The 16,846-nt window shown below is 43.2% G+C and overlaps 1 protein-coding gene across 4 annotated transcripts in view; it reads right to left on the reverse strand.

The window, feature by feature from the left end:
• FUT8 (fucosyltransferase 8) overlaps window positions 1–16,846 on the reverse strand; it is a 392,751-nt gene that overhangs the window by 264,295 nt on the left and 111,610 nt on the right. For 3 of the 4 annotated variants that reach the window (XM_038765691.1, XM_038765685.1, XM_038765686.1), the window contains exon 2: window positions 12,662–12,753. The exons of the other annotated variant lie outside the window; for it this stretch is intronic. The gene's annotated coding sequence lies outside the window, so the exon portion shown is untranslated. The remainder of the gene's footprint in view (window positions 1–12,661; window positions 12,754–16,846) is intronic. 4 annotated transcript variants of the gene reach the window in all.

Genomic DNA, 16,846 nt, shown 5'->3' on the forward strand with positions numbered 1-16,846 from the left:
AAATTATACCGAACATTTCCAAAGTGTTTGGTCTTTTCAAAGCACTTTCCAATTATGCTTAAGAAAGACCTTGTGATGTGTTACAGAGACAGCATGGCATAGTGGATAGAGCATGGGCTTGGGAGTCAGAAGGTCATGGGTTCTAATCCCAGCTTGTCTTCTGTGTGGCCTTGGGCAAGTCACTTCACTTCTCTGTGCCTCAGTTACCTCATCTGTAAAATGGGGAATGAGACTGTGAGCTCCAGGTGGGAGAAAGTCTGTGTGCAACCTGATTTGCCTGTATCCACCCCAGCACTTAGTACAGTGTCTGACATGGTAAGTGCTTAACAAATACCACACATTATTATTATTATTAAACTGTAAGTTCATTGTGGGAAGGGAATGTGTCTTATATTGTACTTAATCAATCAATCAATCAATCATATTTACTGAGCTCTTACTGTGTGCAGAGCACTGTACTAAGCGCTTGGGAAGTACAAATTGGCAACATATAGAGACAGTCCCTACCCAACAGTGGGCTCACAGTCTAAAAGGGGGAGACAGAGAACAAAACCAAACATACTAACAAATTAAAATAAATAGAATAGATATGTACAAGTAAAATAAATGAATAAATAGAGTAATAAATATGTACAAACATATATACAGGTGCTGTGGGGAAGGGAAGGAAGTAAGATGGGGGGATGGAGAGGGGGACGAGGGGGAGAAGAAGGAAGGGGTTCAGTCTGGGAAGGCCTCCTGGAGGAGGTGAGTTCTCAGTACTCTCCCAAGTACTTAGTACAGTGCTCTGTACCAGTAAGCAATCAATAAATACAATGGGCTGACACATCCAAAAGTTGCAATAGCGCCTTTCTCTAGGCTGCTGAATTCTTCATCTGGCTTGTGTTCCTTTCTGTGTCAGTTGACACTGCGATACCAAAGCAAACCATGATCACAGTGTTTAGCTTGGTCACCAACAAAGATCTTTTAGAGTAATAAAAAATGGTAACATAACTTCAATCGATAAATGACACTATTTATCTAACGCTTATATGCTCAGAGCACTCTACTAAACACTTTGGAGAGTACAAAAGAGTTAGTTGGTGTAATCCCTGCCCTGACTCCAGGATCTTACAATCTACGGGGCAGAAAATCCCTGAAATAAATTACAGGTCGGGGAGGTAACTGGAAGAGTTCAAACGAGCAGGTTGCCACAATCCCTGACCTCAAGGAGCTTATACTATAACAGGGGAGAAAAACACTGAAATAAATTATAGATCATGGAGGTAAACATATGTACATAAGGGCTATGGAGTTGGGGGGTGAATACTTTAGTTATTAGGGGGAACAGATTCCAGTGCTGAGATGATGCAGAAGGGAGGGAAAGTTAGGTAAGGAAGTGAGAAAATAGTCAGGAAAGGTTTCCTGGTAAGAGATGTGATTTTAGTAGGACTAATTTATTTTTATTTCCCATCAAAGGGAATAAAATGAAAGTGCACTTTATTTTCTCATGGTAGTTTGGTCTAACTGTGTTCTTAGTCAAGTGGAAAGAGCATGGCTCTGGGAATCGGGAAACCTGGGCCCAGTTCACCAGTGGTATTTGAGAACTTACTGTGTCAAGAACACTCTACTAAGATCTTGGGAGAATACAACACAATAGAGTAGTTAGATGCGATCTCTGCCCATAAGAAGTCTACAGACTAGAGGAAGAGACAACAGACATTAAAATAAATTACAGATGGATATTTTCAAAAGTAATTATGAATTTTGGAAGTGGCATGGCCTGGGGTATAAAGTTCAGGCCTGGGTTCTAATCCCGACTGCCATTTGCCTGCTGTGTGACCTAGGACAAATTACTTCACTTCTCCATGCCTCAGTTTCCTCAACTGAAAAATAGGGATTCAATACCTGTTTTCCCTCCAACTTGGACTGTGAGCCCCAGGTGGGACATGGACTGTGTCTGACCTGATTATCTTAGTGGCAAGAGCACAACCTTGCGAGTCAGAAGACATGCTTTCTAATCCCGGCTCCACCACTTGTCTGCTGTGTGACCTTGGGCAACCCATTTAACTTCTCTTTGCCTCAGTTACCTCATCTGCAAAATGGGGAGTAAGACTGTAAGCCCCATATGGGACAACCTGATTACCTTGTACCTACCCCAGTGCTTAGAACAGTACTTGGCACATAGTAATCATTTAATAAATACTATAATTATTATATCTACCTCAGTGCCGACAGCAGTGCTTGACAGAGAGTAAGCGCTTAAAAAATAACATAAAAAAGATGCTGGGGAAGGTTGAATACCTAACTGCTTAAGGGACACAGACCCAAGTGTGTATGTGATTCAGAAGGGAGGGCTTAGATAAGGGAAGTGAGAATTTAGTTAGGGAAGGTCTCTTGGAGGAGATATGATTTCAGTAGATGGTGGAGAGAGAGGTGGTCTATCAGCCAAGAAACAGGAGGGAGTTCGGGATCAGAGGAGTGACAAAGACAAGGGATCGGTGGCAAAATAAAGGAGATTGAGGTACAGTGAGTAAGTTCTTTCATTCATTCATTCATTCATTCGTATTTATTGAGTGCTTACTGTGTGCTGAGCACTGTACTAAAGTTGATGCTAGAGGAGTGAAGTCTGAGGACTGGGCTGTGGCAGGTGGTCAGAGAGATAAGACAGAAAGGGGACAAGCTGACTGAGTGCCTTATAGCTGATGGTAAGGAGTTTCTGTGGCTGTGGAGAAGGATGGGTAACCACTGGAAGTACCTGAGCAGATGGGATGAGTGGTTTTCTGTTGGCTCTTTCAACTGGGGCTATGTAGTCACGGGTCTTCACTGACCAAGGACATTTCCAGAGAGGCCCAACAAGAAATCCTGAAAAATGGCTCCCTAACATGGGTGGCAAAGGCCACAGTGGCTCCAAGGTTGCCATGTGCCAAGAAAGGGAACTTTGTTCGGCACAACATGGGCACTGTGTTGGGATCACTCTGGCTCCCAATGGGTCATGTAGGGGAAAAAAAATCTCAGCCTGCACTTAACAATGGGCTGTGTCTCTGTCCACCTTCATGGTCACTGCGCTCTGTGCTTCAATGAATACTTCATTTCCCCATCCCTCAGTGCATACGAGGAATAAAGTTCTGTGGCCATGAATAAAGTTCTGTGGCCGTGAGGTTGCGCTGCCCACAGGAAACAGCCATCACTCTCTGCATCTCTCTTGGCTGCCCAACCCTCCCAAAGTCTCAGCTCCAGAGGAGCAACCCTCTCCAGACTGTCACACTCCACACTGTTATTGTCCACAGCTCTCAACCTGAGAGACAACCCTTTTCCTACTACTCCACACAGGATTAACAGTCTGGGATTTTCTTGGCTTCACAAGCAACAGTTCACAGGACTCAATCACATGAGACAACATTGCTTCACGGATATAACACTGGATTAGAAGTCAAAAGACCTAAGCTGCAGTCCCAGTTCTGTCACTAGCCAAATGTGTGACCTTGGGCAAGTTATATAACCTCTCTGGCCCGCAGCTTCCTCATCTGCAGAATGGGGTTATGATACTTGCTCTCCCATCTGGACTGTAGTGCAGGGACTGTACATAGTAAGAGTTCAATAAATACAACTGATTGATTATGCCTGATAAAACTATTTTGATTTGACCCCTAGTACTCAGCACAGATCTTAATACAAAGTAAGAGCTTTTCATTTTTTAGGGTTCTTGATAAGCACTTATTATGTGCCAGGCACTGTACAAAGTGCTGTGGTAGACAGATGCAAACTGGATTGGACACATTCCGTGTCCCATATGGGGCTCACAGTCTTAATCCCCATTTTACAGATGAGGTAACTGAGGCAGAGAGGAGGTAAGTGATCTGCCCAACGTCTCACAGCAGGCAAGTGGCGGAGTCGGGTTTGACTCCCAGGCCTAGGGTCTTTCCACTAGACCATGCTGCTTATCCTGGGTCAGTCAACCCAAGTCAGTATGCTGACTTTGATACTGACAACAAAACACTTGGAGAAGCATGATAAGCCCCTCCTTAACAACCCCATGTGGGCCAGGGACAGTATCTCATCTTCCAAACTTGTATCCATCCCAACTCTAAGCACAGAGTAATACCAATAATGGCATTTAATACATGCTTACCCTCGAGATTCTCGTCTAGAGGAACATGTCTACCAACTCTGTTGTATTGTACTCTCCCGAGTACTTAGTACAGTTCTCTGCACACAGTAAGCACTCAAAGTATATGATAAGGATAAGATACCACCTGCTAAGCAACAGTGTAGATAAAAGATAATCAGCTTGGCACAGTCCCTGTTCCACTAGAGGTCCACAGGAAGAACAGGTATTTTGTGCCCATTTTACAGAGGAGGAAACTGAGGCACCCAGAAGTGAAGTGACTTGCTCAAGGTCTAAACAGGAATTGAGGTAGCACAGCCTAGTGGAAAGAACATGGGCCCAGGACAACCTTACCTCCCTGCTTTCCTATTACCCCCCAGCCAGCACACTTAACTCCTCTAATGCCAACCTACTCACTGTTCCTTGATCTCATCTACTTCACCACCAACTCCTCACTTTTGTCCTGCCTCTGGCCTGGAATGCCCTCCCTCTTCATATTTTACAGATGATCACTCTCCCCACCTTCAAAGTCATATTGAAGGCTCATCTCCTTCAAGAGGTCTTCTCTGACTAAGCCCGCATTTGCTCTTCTCCTACTCCCTTTTACATCTCCCTTGCACTTGAATTTGCACCCTTTATTCACCCCTCTCTCAGCCCCACAACACTTCTGTACATAGCCATTATTTATTCAATGTATAGTCTAATGTCTGCCTCCCCCTCAAAATCTATTCTATTTATTTTATTTTGTTAATCTGTTTTGTTTTGTTCTCTGTCTCCCCCTTCTAGACTGTGAGCCCACTACTGGGTAGGGACTGTCTCTATATGTTGCCAACTTGTACTTCCCAAGTGCTTAGTACAGTGCTCTGCACACAGTAAGCGCTCAATAAATACGATTGATTGATTGATTGATTGACTGATTGATTGTAAGCTCTTGTGGTCAGGAATCATGTCTATCAACTCCATTTTATTGTACTCCCCCAAGTGCTTAGTATGGTGCTCTGCACACAGTAAGGATCAATATTGACTTGGAGTCTAATCCTGGCTCCAGCACTTCCCTGCTGTGTGACCTTGAGGAAGTCATTCCATTCTCTGTACCTCAGTTTCCTCAACAGTGAAAATAGCGGCAAGATACCTGCTCTCCCTGCTCCTTGGACTGTGAGTCCCATGTGGGATAGGGACTGTGTCTGATCTGATTATCCTGTAACCTACCCAAGCACTTGGTTCAGTGTTTGGCCCACAGTACATACCTAAATACCACAAGTATTATTAAGTGGCATAACTGAGATGAGAACCCAGGTCACCCAGTTCCCAGTCCTGGGCTCTTTCCGCTAGGTCACGCTTCGCCCTACCAAAATTATATCATTATTAGAGTTGCCCAATTTGTACTCCCAACACTTTGTGGAAGGATGAGAGCTGGGCAGGCAGATCTTTACCCCAAACATGCACTGTATTCTCAAAGTACTAATTAAGCCAGAACTGGCCTGGGGGACAGTTCCTTGGGGAGGTGGGAAGGGGTGAAAAGATCACTGATTGATCAGTTACTAAGTGTCAATCTGGATAATTTTAAAAAACACTATTACATTTTTAATCTGTGTTAAAAAGCAAAATGTCAATGCCTTTCAGTCGCAAAGATGTTCAAACAATATCTATAGTGGAAAAATTGAAGGACATTCAATTCTGCATACTACATGCATTTCCTGTCAGTATCACCGAACATAAATCAGAGTGAGAAAACATGATTTCTTTCAGTAAATGTAACAACAGAGGTCATGAACAGGAATATCGGTGCCTTGATTAAATTAACAAATTGTGTCTGGTACACTCAGGCACTCATATAACTGAATCCTGAACCAAACTAGCTGAAATAATTTCACATGGTTCAGTATATACAGTACGAATGGGAGCCAGGAACAATTAACTTCCTGAACATTTTGTATTTTATTAAACATATGGCCCGCCAAATTCTCAGAATTCTGACTTTACAAAAATACACCTGCATTTCAGACAAAGTGGGGAAACGAGGATGCAAAGGGGAGCGGTAACTTTAAAACCCCTTATTTTGACTGTTTGCAGCTGTATTTACAGCTGCTCTGAAGCTTTTCTTGGAACTGCCCCATTTTATAAGAAAAAAAAACAAAACTAGATTTAATGAATTGCAGAGCATGAAATTCTTCACAGTTTTACACCATTTAGACTACATAACTATTAAATACTGTGGCATTTTTAGTCTTCACTTGTTTATCTTTACAGATAAGGGGCAAAGTACAAATAAAGGTAAGACCTTTTTAGCATCTATTTATATGCTATGGGCTTCGTACAAAGACAGGACTAAGGGCTGCCCACCAGGGAATTTATCCAGACTCCTATTTTGTGTTTTTGTCTTTGACCTGCCCCATCTATTTTAAGGGACTGAAAACAAGACTACTTACTTACATGACTTGTATGTCTGATAAGTGATATGGATATGGATATGTGATAGATAAAATCTGTTTAAAATCACTCCAAAACTGTTCTCCAGGAGATGTTTCAGGAAAACTTGTTCTATGTATGAATCAACCCATGCATTTTTCAAGATTAGTTTGTATTCCCGTTTTAGAATACATGACTTGTTTTTGGTTAACTCATCAAAGGATTACTCAAGAGAAAAGATGTAATAATGTGAAAATTATAAATTCAAAGATCTTCTTAAAAATCGTTATTCATTATCAAAATACTGAAAAGGGTGAGAATCTAGGTTGTTCACTGAGATTTATGTTCTTCGATATACCAAGGCATCACAAGGCACGGGAAGTCACTCAGCGGCGGCTGACTTTTACAATCACTCAATTTAGTGAAGCGCAGCAATCTGAAATAAACCCAGCCTTTATAATTTGAACGTTTGGTATACTTGAAAACCGGCTGCTGAGTCTAAATAAATTTCATGCTAGAATTAATGTGGCTTACTGAGTAAGAATTAGGACCAGAGACTTTGGCACTGATTACAATAATTATGTGATCCTGGGTAAATTTACTAATCTTCTTGAGCCTCGGTTTTCTCAAGAATTTTTTATCCTTTCAATATGTAGGTAGAAGAAGCAGCGTGGCTCAGTGGGAAGAGCACGGGCTTTGGAGTCAGAGGTCATGGGTTCAAATCTCGACTCCGCCAACTGTCAGCCGTGTGACTTTGGGCAAGTCACTTAACTTCTCTGTGCCTCAGTTACCTCATCTGCAAAATGGGGATTAAGACTGTGAGCCCCACATGGGACAACCTGATCACCTTGTAACCTCTCCTGTGCTTAGAACAGTGCTTTGCACATAGTAATCGCTTAATAAATGCTATCATTAGGTAAGTGATCTAATTCCATGAGACACTGTATGGAAGAAAAAAAAACAGAAATATAGGAAAATTTACTAAATCCCTTAAGGTTTCCTTTATTTTGAAGAATGTCCAAATTCAATGCTGTAGACTACAACGGAGAATTACTTCTGTGCCACAAACCACTCTTGGAACCAAGATCCATTAGTTGGAAGAGCCCATTCTGCTGCAAATCGAATGACCAAACTGCACAGTGGGCATTTCTGATGAGACAGGCTTTATTGTGGACTTCCCACATCCAAGAAATTGGTTAGGAACCAGTCTGACTTCAATTTGATCTGGAAAGAACAGGGCCCAAGCCTGAACATGGTACCCAGGAAAGCAATTCCAACTTTTCAAACCACTATAAATATGCCAGGCCCTGCAGTATAGCCACTTATTTAGAACAAAATAATAATAGTGGCATTTATTAAGTGCTTTTTTATAGTATTTTAGTGCTTACCCTGTGACAGACACTGTATTAAGCAGTGGGGAAGACACAAGCTAGTTGGTTGAACATAGTCCAATGTCCCACATGAAGGTCACAGACTCAAACCCCATCTTACAGATGAGGTAGCTGAAACCCAAAGAAGTGAAGTGATTTGCCCAAGGTCACACAGCAGGAAAGTGGAGGAGCTGGGATTAGAACCCAGGTCCTTCTGATTTCCCAGCCAGAGCTCTATTCACTAGTCCAGGCTGTTTTTAAGTGTTTATTAAGTACTAAACCCTGGGGTAGATACAAGATAATCAGGTCCTACAAGGGGCTCACATTCTAAGCAAGAGGGATAATGGGTATTGCATCCCCATTTTGCAGATGTGGGAACTGAGGCATGGAGAAGTTAAGTGACCATGTCTACCAACTCTGTTCACTTGTGCTCTCCCAAGTGCTCAGTAAAGTACTCTGCAAACAGTAAGCACTCAATAAATACTATTGACCGATTGACAGATGAACTCATAGTTAACAGAAGCAGCAGAATATGCATTCCCTATTTGAGCTCTCAACTGAAATGAAATATAGTAGGCTATTTCCACAGATAGTAAGGAAATTTGAATTCCTCTAAACTAGACAATTTTTAGGTCATTAGGTGTAAAATCCAAAATGGAGTGACTCCTCATCCAGCCCCAACCTCTCTCCTTCTCTGCACTGCAATCTCACATCTCCACCTGCCTCCAGGCCATATCCTTATGGCCAGGCCATCTCCTCAAACTGAACTCTTCATCTTCTCTCCCAAATCCTCTCCTCTCTCTTTGCCATCATTGTTGACAACACCACCATCCTGCTCATTTCTCAAGACTGGAATTGTGGCATTATCCCTGGTCTCTGTCTCATCCCCTTTCCCACCCTCCGCATACTGTCAGTCACCAATTCCTGTTGGGTCTTTCCTCACAATACACCCAGAATCTGCTTCAAACTGCCACCATGCTGGCCCAGGCGCTTGTCATGTCCCAACTTCACTACCATGTTAGCTTCCTTGCAGACCTCCCTGCCTCTAGCCTCTCACCTCACCAGTACATATTTCATTCTGCTACCCAGATTATATTTCTAAAACCTCAACTTGCACACTTCTCCTCAAGCCTCAGCAATCTCCAATATTTGTCCATTCCTCTCCACATCCAGCAGCAGCTCTTGATTGTTGGCTTTTAAGCCTTCAATCGGCTCTCTCCCCTCTACTTCTCTCTCCCCTCCCTCTCCCATGACATCCCAGCTTGCACAGTGCACACCCACCTGCTGGTCTCGAGACAACTTACTCACTGAGCCTTGTTCTTTTCTCTCTTTTTCACTCATACCTCCACCTTTCACACCTGGCAGATCACTGCCACCCCAATCTTCACAGCTCTTCTGAAAACACCTCTCCTCCAGGAGGATTTCCCTGATTAATCTCTCTTCTCCCACATTATTTTCCCCCTCAACATCTGGAGACTCACCCTCCCTGCTCACCCACAGCACTTCAATCATTTACTGAGAGCTTACTTGGCGCAGAGCACTGTACTGAGCGCTTGAGATAATATAAAACAAAAGGGTTTTTAGACCCATCCCCTGCCTAGAAGGAGCTTACCTTTATGTTCATATCTTTAAACTCTTTTCCTTAACCTCCCTGTAATTTTAGTGTCTGTTTCCCCTGCTAGATTATAAATTCTTGAGGGCAAGGATCAGAGATAATGCTATTCAATTCTCCCAAGCACTTAGTACACTCCCTGCACTGAGGAAGAGCTTAACAAAATACTATTTACTGATGGACAGACATTCCAACGTGAGTTCCTCCTGGTTAAGACTATCAACGACTGATGACTTCCCATGCCTGCCAATATAAACCACAGTTAAAATCATTGATTGCTAAGTGAAGAGTGTTCTAACAAGTTTTACATGGCGAATACATGGGGCGAAGCAGCGTAGCCTAAGAGAAAGAGCACAGGTTGGGTGTCAGAAGGACATGGATTTCAATCTCAGCTCTGCCACTTGTCTGCTGAGTGACCTTGGGCAAGTCACTTAACTTCTCTGTGTCTCAGCTGCCTCATCTGTAAAATGGGGCTTAAGACTGTGAGTCCCAAGGGAGACATGGACTGTCTCCAACCTGAATTAGCTTGTACCTACCCCAGTATTTAGTACAGTTCCTTGGCACATCGTAAGCGCTTAAATAACACTAAAAAAAATGAACTTACTCCTTTCACTTGTACTGCCAAGTTAAAAACAGAAAATGTACATGGGGGAGAGAAGATGATACTTTGGAGACCAAGAGTAAGTTCAGTCTTTCCATGACGAGAACTGCCAGGAGGGATGTGTCTGTCTGTGAGTCTTTTGTCCCCCGAGGATACACTTAATCACAAAAGAAGTGGCTTTTTTAAAGTGGCGGAAGAAGGAAGGTCATAGAAGAGGAGGGAAAGTGTGTTTGGCTAATTGATCCATGCAAGGTATAACAATGTTGTGGAAATGTCACTGCATAATAAACTTCCTTTGTACTAATCAACATCCCTTTAAATTAAGAAATCATTTGGCACAAAGACAGGGAGCCATTTTCATCATCCAAATCTGTGCTCAAATAGTAAGACGGTGACTTAGTGGTAATTACATTGCAGATTTAAGAGAAACTTTGATTCCTGTGATTAACATATTTGTTTGTGATATGATCCTAAATAAAATTACATGCAAAAAAAGCCCCAAATGGCATTACTATCATGACCGCAAAAACAAAGCTATTCTCCCAAAATAGGGTCTCATGCTAACATCTGGAACGAGAGAAACCCTAGTAATTGAGAAACCCATGGCCTGGCTTGGGGGGAAATTTCAGTTTCAATTTAAAGCTCCCCATTTTTGTATAACCATTTCATTACTACATACTTTATGGATCCCTGTTGCAGATCAAAACAAAAAGAAGTCACATCTACTCCTTTTAGTGTAGTGGGAGCTGAGATTTGATTTGATGTTGGCTGATTTTTTTCTATTTTTCAGAATTTTTCTACACCCCTTTTCTCAGCATTGGTGTTCTTCAAAAGGAATTTAAAGAAGTTAATTTTCCACAGAAGACCTGACCATAGGCTTTAAGGTAGTCACTCAAACAGCTCTCTCCCTCCTGCATATCCATTCACTCTGCTGTCCTACTATCCTACAGCCCAGACTCTATTCCTCTCAGGCTACTGGGCCTCTTTCTCATCTCTCCTCCCACCAGCATCTAGCTCATATCCTACGATTGTTGGGAACTCCCTACCACTTCACATTATACTTCCCAAGCGCTTAGTTCAGTGCTCTGCACACAGTAAGCGCTCAATAAATATGATTGAAAGAATGAATGAATTCAAAAGTCCCAAGAATTTCCCATTTTCAAAGACCTTCCAAAATCACAACTATTTGAGAAGGCCTTCCCCAATTAATTTCACCCCTTCCAAGTTTATAGCCCTCCCTATCCCCAACTACACAGTTCTTAAGCAATGGGGTAGACACAGGTTAATCAGGTAGGATACAGTCCCTCTCCGATATGGGGCTCATAGTCTAAGTAGGAGGAAGAATAGATATTTCATCCTCATTTTATAATTGAGAAAACTGAGGCCCCGGGAAGTGAAGTGACTTCCCCAAGGTCACAGAGTTCGTAAATGGGGGAATGGAATTAGAACCCAGGTCCTTTGACTCCCAGGCCTGTGCTCTTTCCACTAAGTCACGCTGCTTCTCCTTCTTCATCCCTTTCTTACCCCCTAATTACTTAATTATTCTCAACCCCCCACACCACTTATGCATGGGAAGCAGTGTGGCCTAGTGGGAAGTGCACAGGCCTGGAATTCAGGTGACCTGGGATCTAATCCTAGTCCTGCCACTGGCCTGCTTGGTGATCTCGAGCAAATCACTTAACTGCCCTCTCCCTCAGTTATCTCACCTGTAAAATGGAGATTAAATCCTCCTCCCTCTGATTTAGAGTGTGAGCCTCATGTGGGACAGAGACTGAGTCCAACCTGATTATCTGTACTCTACCCCCGCACTTAGTACAGTGTTTGGCACACTGGAAGCACTTAAATATAATAATAATAATAATAATAATGACAATAATCAAGACATTAAATACACCATTAGTTATGGACTAACTGATGAACATACCAACTTTTTTCTTCTTCCTCCTACCTGTAATTCATTTTCATGTCTGACTCCTCGACTAAATTATAAGCTCCTTGAGGGCAGGTATCATATCTATTAGATGTACTGTACTCTCCCAGGTGCTTACTTCAGTATTCTGCTCCTAGGAGGTGCTCAATACTATTAACTGATGGAACCAGGAAATCAGAGACATTTAACAGCCCCTATTTATTCAGTTGTAACATCAAACCACTCATGCCAGTGCCCAACATTGGCACATCAATAACCTCCGGCTTTTTCGCCAACTCACTAATGCCAACATATATGCCCTTGAGACTCTAAAGGAAGGTGAGCTGAGACCTGACAGCAACACCCTCTCCAGACCCTGTTTGGGTCAGCTAAACTCCCCAGAAAAACAATTCGCCCAAGTATGGATTCATCCACCACAGTGTCCGGAAGTCTGCCACCTTAGTTCACCAGGAGCTTAGGAGCAAAATACCCATCTCCTACAAGATTGGAGATGCCTAGTGTGCTTCTACTGACCCCTGCTTTTGGAGAAAAAGTGAAGGAAACCTTAAAACAACTCTCACAAAAAGCTTTTAAGACTAGGGAAAAAACCTCATTCAGCATGTCAAGGAGATTAAGCAACAGTTCTGGAAGGTCTCAGAAAGTATTGACTTACTGTTAAATTGCCAGCACTCAGTTTTGATCCACCAGAAATAGCAGGGCAGAGAACAATCCCAGGGGTGAAGAGAGGCTGCTAAATGAAGCTGGCTGCAGAAAAAAAAGAAAAGAAAAAATACACTAAAGAAATATCCACCAATGAATGCAGCTTATAGAAAAGCGGGCTAAGGAAAAAGTTGAGTTATGTTTGAAGCATGAATCATTAATTGATACATCTAATGCCACATCACACAACCCCGAAAGTCTGGAAAACCAACACTCACAGCTAGTTTGAGACACCATGTAAATCATTTTGGACCTTTTGTGGCACAAGACCATGGGTGGTACAGTTGTGAATCAATTCACTGACTGGTAGAATTTTAGAAGACTTCATAGAGGGTATTCCAGCCATGGCTCCCAGAGAACACCAACCTTTCAAGATGAGATTAATCATAGTCAATTAGCCCTATAATCAATCAATGGTAATCATATTTTTTTTTCAAAGGCAATTGTTAAGCGCTATGTGCCAGGCACTGTACTAAGCACTGGGGTAGATATAAGCTAATCAATTAGGTTGGACATATTCCATGTCCCACATGGGGCTCACAGAATCCCTTTTACAGGTGATGAAACTGAGGGCCAAAGAAATTAAGTGACTTGCACTGTCCTAAATTCTTGTTTTACCTTATGCCGTTGAGTCGTTTCAGACCCATAGTGACTCCACGAGCACAACTCTCCCAGAATGCCCCACTCTCCATCTGCAATCATTCTGGTAGTGTATCCAGAGAGCTTTGACTTACAGCAGATTGCCTTCTTCTCTCGCTAGCCACTGCCCAAGCTAGGAATGGAATGGGAAGGCCTCTGCTTGACTCTCCCTTCCGTAGCCAAGACTAGCAGAGTACTGGAAACTCTCCAGGTGCGACCCTAAGAAGGGCCTAAATTCTTAGAAGGGTACAATAAGACATGATAGATATATTCTCTGCTGTGATGAGTTTCAGTTTAGAGCAAAGGAGTGGAGAATATCTCAAAAAAAATAAAAAACCACCCAAGAAACAAGGCTGCAAACCCAATGGACCAGTTTCTCACTATGCTCTTAGTTTTCTAACGGTCTCTTCTGAGCCCACGGGTCATTCTGGATTCAAAATGGCCTACGTTCCTGTACAACAAACCCCCAGTGTACTTTGCAGTTTGGTCAGGCAGTACCCTGCAGATTTGGAGGAAGCACTAACCTAGGGTATGTCTACTGAAAGCTGGTTGTTTGGCTAGTGATTCCCTTAGTTTACAAAGCTTATAAGGAAACGGGCAAGTAAGCATTGACCTTTTACTTTTATTTCTGCTAAGAACTAACCTGCTGAAGTTCCCCCGAGTCCAGGGTAATGCCACAGGATCAGAGGCAGCAGGTCCTAGAATTAGAGAATGTATGCCTCTTGTGGACGGGGAACGTGTTTACCAACTCTGTTGTACTTACTCTTCCAAGCTCTTCGTACAATGCTCTGCACACAGTTAAGAGCCTAGTGAATGCCAATGATTGACTTTTTTTAGTTAATTTTTTTGTAAGCGCTTACTCTGTGCCAGGGACTATACTAAGCACTGGAGTAGATGCAAGCCAATCAGGTTGGACATAGTCCCTGTCCCATATGGATAGTCTTAATCCTCATTTTACAGATGAAGTAACTGAAGCACAGAGAAGTGAAGAGACTTGCCGAAGGTCACACAGCAGACAAGCGAAGGAGCCAAGATTAGATCCCAGGCCCTCTAACTCCCAGGCCCACACTCAGTTTATTACGGGCTTACTCTTACTCTGTGTCAAGCACTGAGCTAGGTGCCAGGGTACGCACAAGCTAAACAGACCAGACACATTCCCTCTCCTACATGGGATCTATACCCTACATGTAGTCTAAAAGAGAGGAAAAACAGATATGCTATCCCGATTTTACTGATAAGGAAACTGAGGCCCAGAGAAAATCAGCAATTTGCCTGGAGGCAAATGGCAGAGCTGGAAACCAAATCTCAGTCTGACTTCTAGTCCCATGCTCTTTCCACAAGTCTTCACTGCCTACCCCTAGCCAGACTTTATAATAACATAGCCACAACATTAGGGAGGAGCTGTAGATCATGGCAGGCCAGTAAAAAGCAGAAATAGCAGCAGAAGCAGGTGACGAGAAGCACTGTGGCCTGGTGGAAAGAGCACAGATCTGGAGTAGTCAGAGCACCTGGAGGACAAAAACCCAGATGATAGAGAACACACAAATTGAAACTGCGTATCATGGAAAACAAAAAAATAACTCAAAGTTACAACACACAGGCGTGTTTTTGATGGTTTTCATTGCTAAAATAAAAGCTCTGATACATTGCGCACCCTAATTTGACCCAAATTCAAGATCAAACTCATTCTCTAGATATTTGATTCAGCTTGGTTGTTGTTCAGTTTTTTTCCTAAAACAGACACAGCAAACAAATGAACTGCAGATGTCTCTGACAGCAAGGCACAGTGTGATGCCTCACTGAGGCACTGGGAGTCTGAAAAAGCCCCGCCCAGATTTATAATCTGATAATATTGCAATGGGAAGAACCAAAGAATCAGCTTATAAAACGATGAGTACAGACCTGCAACATACTCTAGTATTTTTCTTGGACAATAAAAATAAACTTTTTTTTCATATCTCTTGGGGAGAATGGGTTGGTTCTAGAAAAGGGTTGAACAAAATTGCTTTCCAAAAGGAACAAGGAGTTTTGGGAATTTCTGGGAATGCTCTGCAAGGAATCATTAACTCACCTTCAGGTAGAATGGGCAAAGGAGAGTTACAGAGGGCAAAAACCTAGTATTTTCCCCAGCAATGGCGGTCAGTGAAAAAGATGGATGGCATTCTCATAGCTCTGCTGAACGAGTCTCATATCTGCAATAATGAATGATACCTGGTCCTGAGACTTAAGGACCTGCCAGTCATGGACCACTAGGGCACAGAATGCAGCAAACAAATATGGGACAGGAGTTCAACGCATATTGTGCAGTGCATGTGCGGTCTTCACCCTTGTAAAGACACCAGGTCTGAACCCCAGAGCAGGACTCATAGTGCTTTAATAACTGGAAAGTTTTTACAATGACTATTATCTGACTGAGAAGCAAACTGGCATTTGACCAACCTAACTGCGAGCTCCCACATGGCAGAAAATTATAAAATACAATTCATAGCATATATGATCACTATATACCTTCCACAACCTTTGCCAATCAATGTTTAGCAGAATGATTCCACTATTTTGGGTGCTCCTACCTCGATGTTGATTTTAACATCACTGAAGCTGGATACAGAGTCCAAGGTGATATTTCCTACGTCCTTAGGCCCTGAGTTCCTGTCATGTACATATAGAGTACATTTAATTCCCTTCTCAGGCCCCCTGTTCCTCCCGCTCCTCCATCCCTCATCCACAACGATCTAGCCTCCTACTTCATGAGTAAAATTAACTCCTTCATGTCGGAGCTCCCCAAAGTCACTCCTCCCCCTTCTCCAATCCCCATGCTCTCCACCCTCTCCACGACTCTGTGATCCTTCCCGGCAGTATCGTCAGATGAGATCTCCTCCCTCCTCTCAAGTACTACTCCAGCCACCTGGGCTTCAGACCCCATTTCCTCTCATCTTATAAATCTCTCACCCCTTCCCCTCCTCCCCTGTTAACTTCGATCTTCAACCGCTCACTCTCCAAGGGTTCCTCACCCTCTGCCTTCAAACAGGCCCACGTCTCACCCATCCTAAAAAAACCCTCTCTTGACCCCACCTTCCCTTCGAGTTATCACCCTATCACCCTCCTCCCCGTTCTTTCCAAACTCCTAGAACGAGTCGTCTACACCCGCCGCCTCGAATGCCTCAACGCCGACTCTGTCCTCAACCCCCTCCAATCTGGCTTCCGTCCCCTACATTCCACTGAAACTGCCCTTTCAAAGGTCACCAATGACCTCCTTCTAAGCCAATCCAAGGGCTCCTACTCTATCTTCTTCCTCCACGACCTCTCAGCTGCCTTCGACACTGTGGACCACCCCCTTCTCCTCGACACACTCTCCAACCTTGGCTTCACAGATTCCGTCCTTTGCGGAATCTCCTTTGCAGGCTCCTACTCCCCCTCCCATCCCCTTACTGTAGGGGTTCCTCAAGGGTCAGTTCTTGGTCCCCTTCTGTTCTCTATCTACACTCACTCCCTCGGTGAA

The sequence above is a fragment of the Tachyglossus aculeatus genome, chromosome 23 (assembly GCF_015852505.1).
Source record: "Tachyglossus aculeatus isolate mTacAcu1 chromosome 23, mTacAcu1.pri, whole genome shotgun sequence".
Lineage (NCBI taxonomy): Eukaryota > Metazoa > Chordata > Mammalia > Monotremata > Tachyglossidae > Tachyglossus > Tachyglossus aculeatus.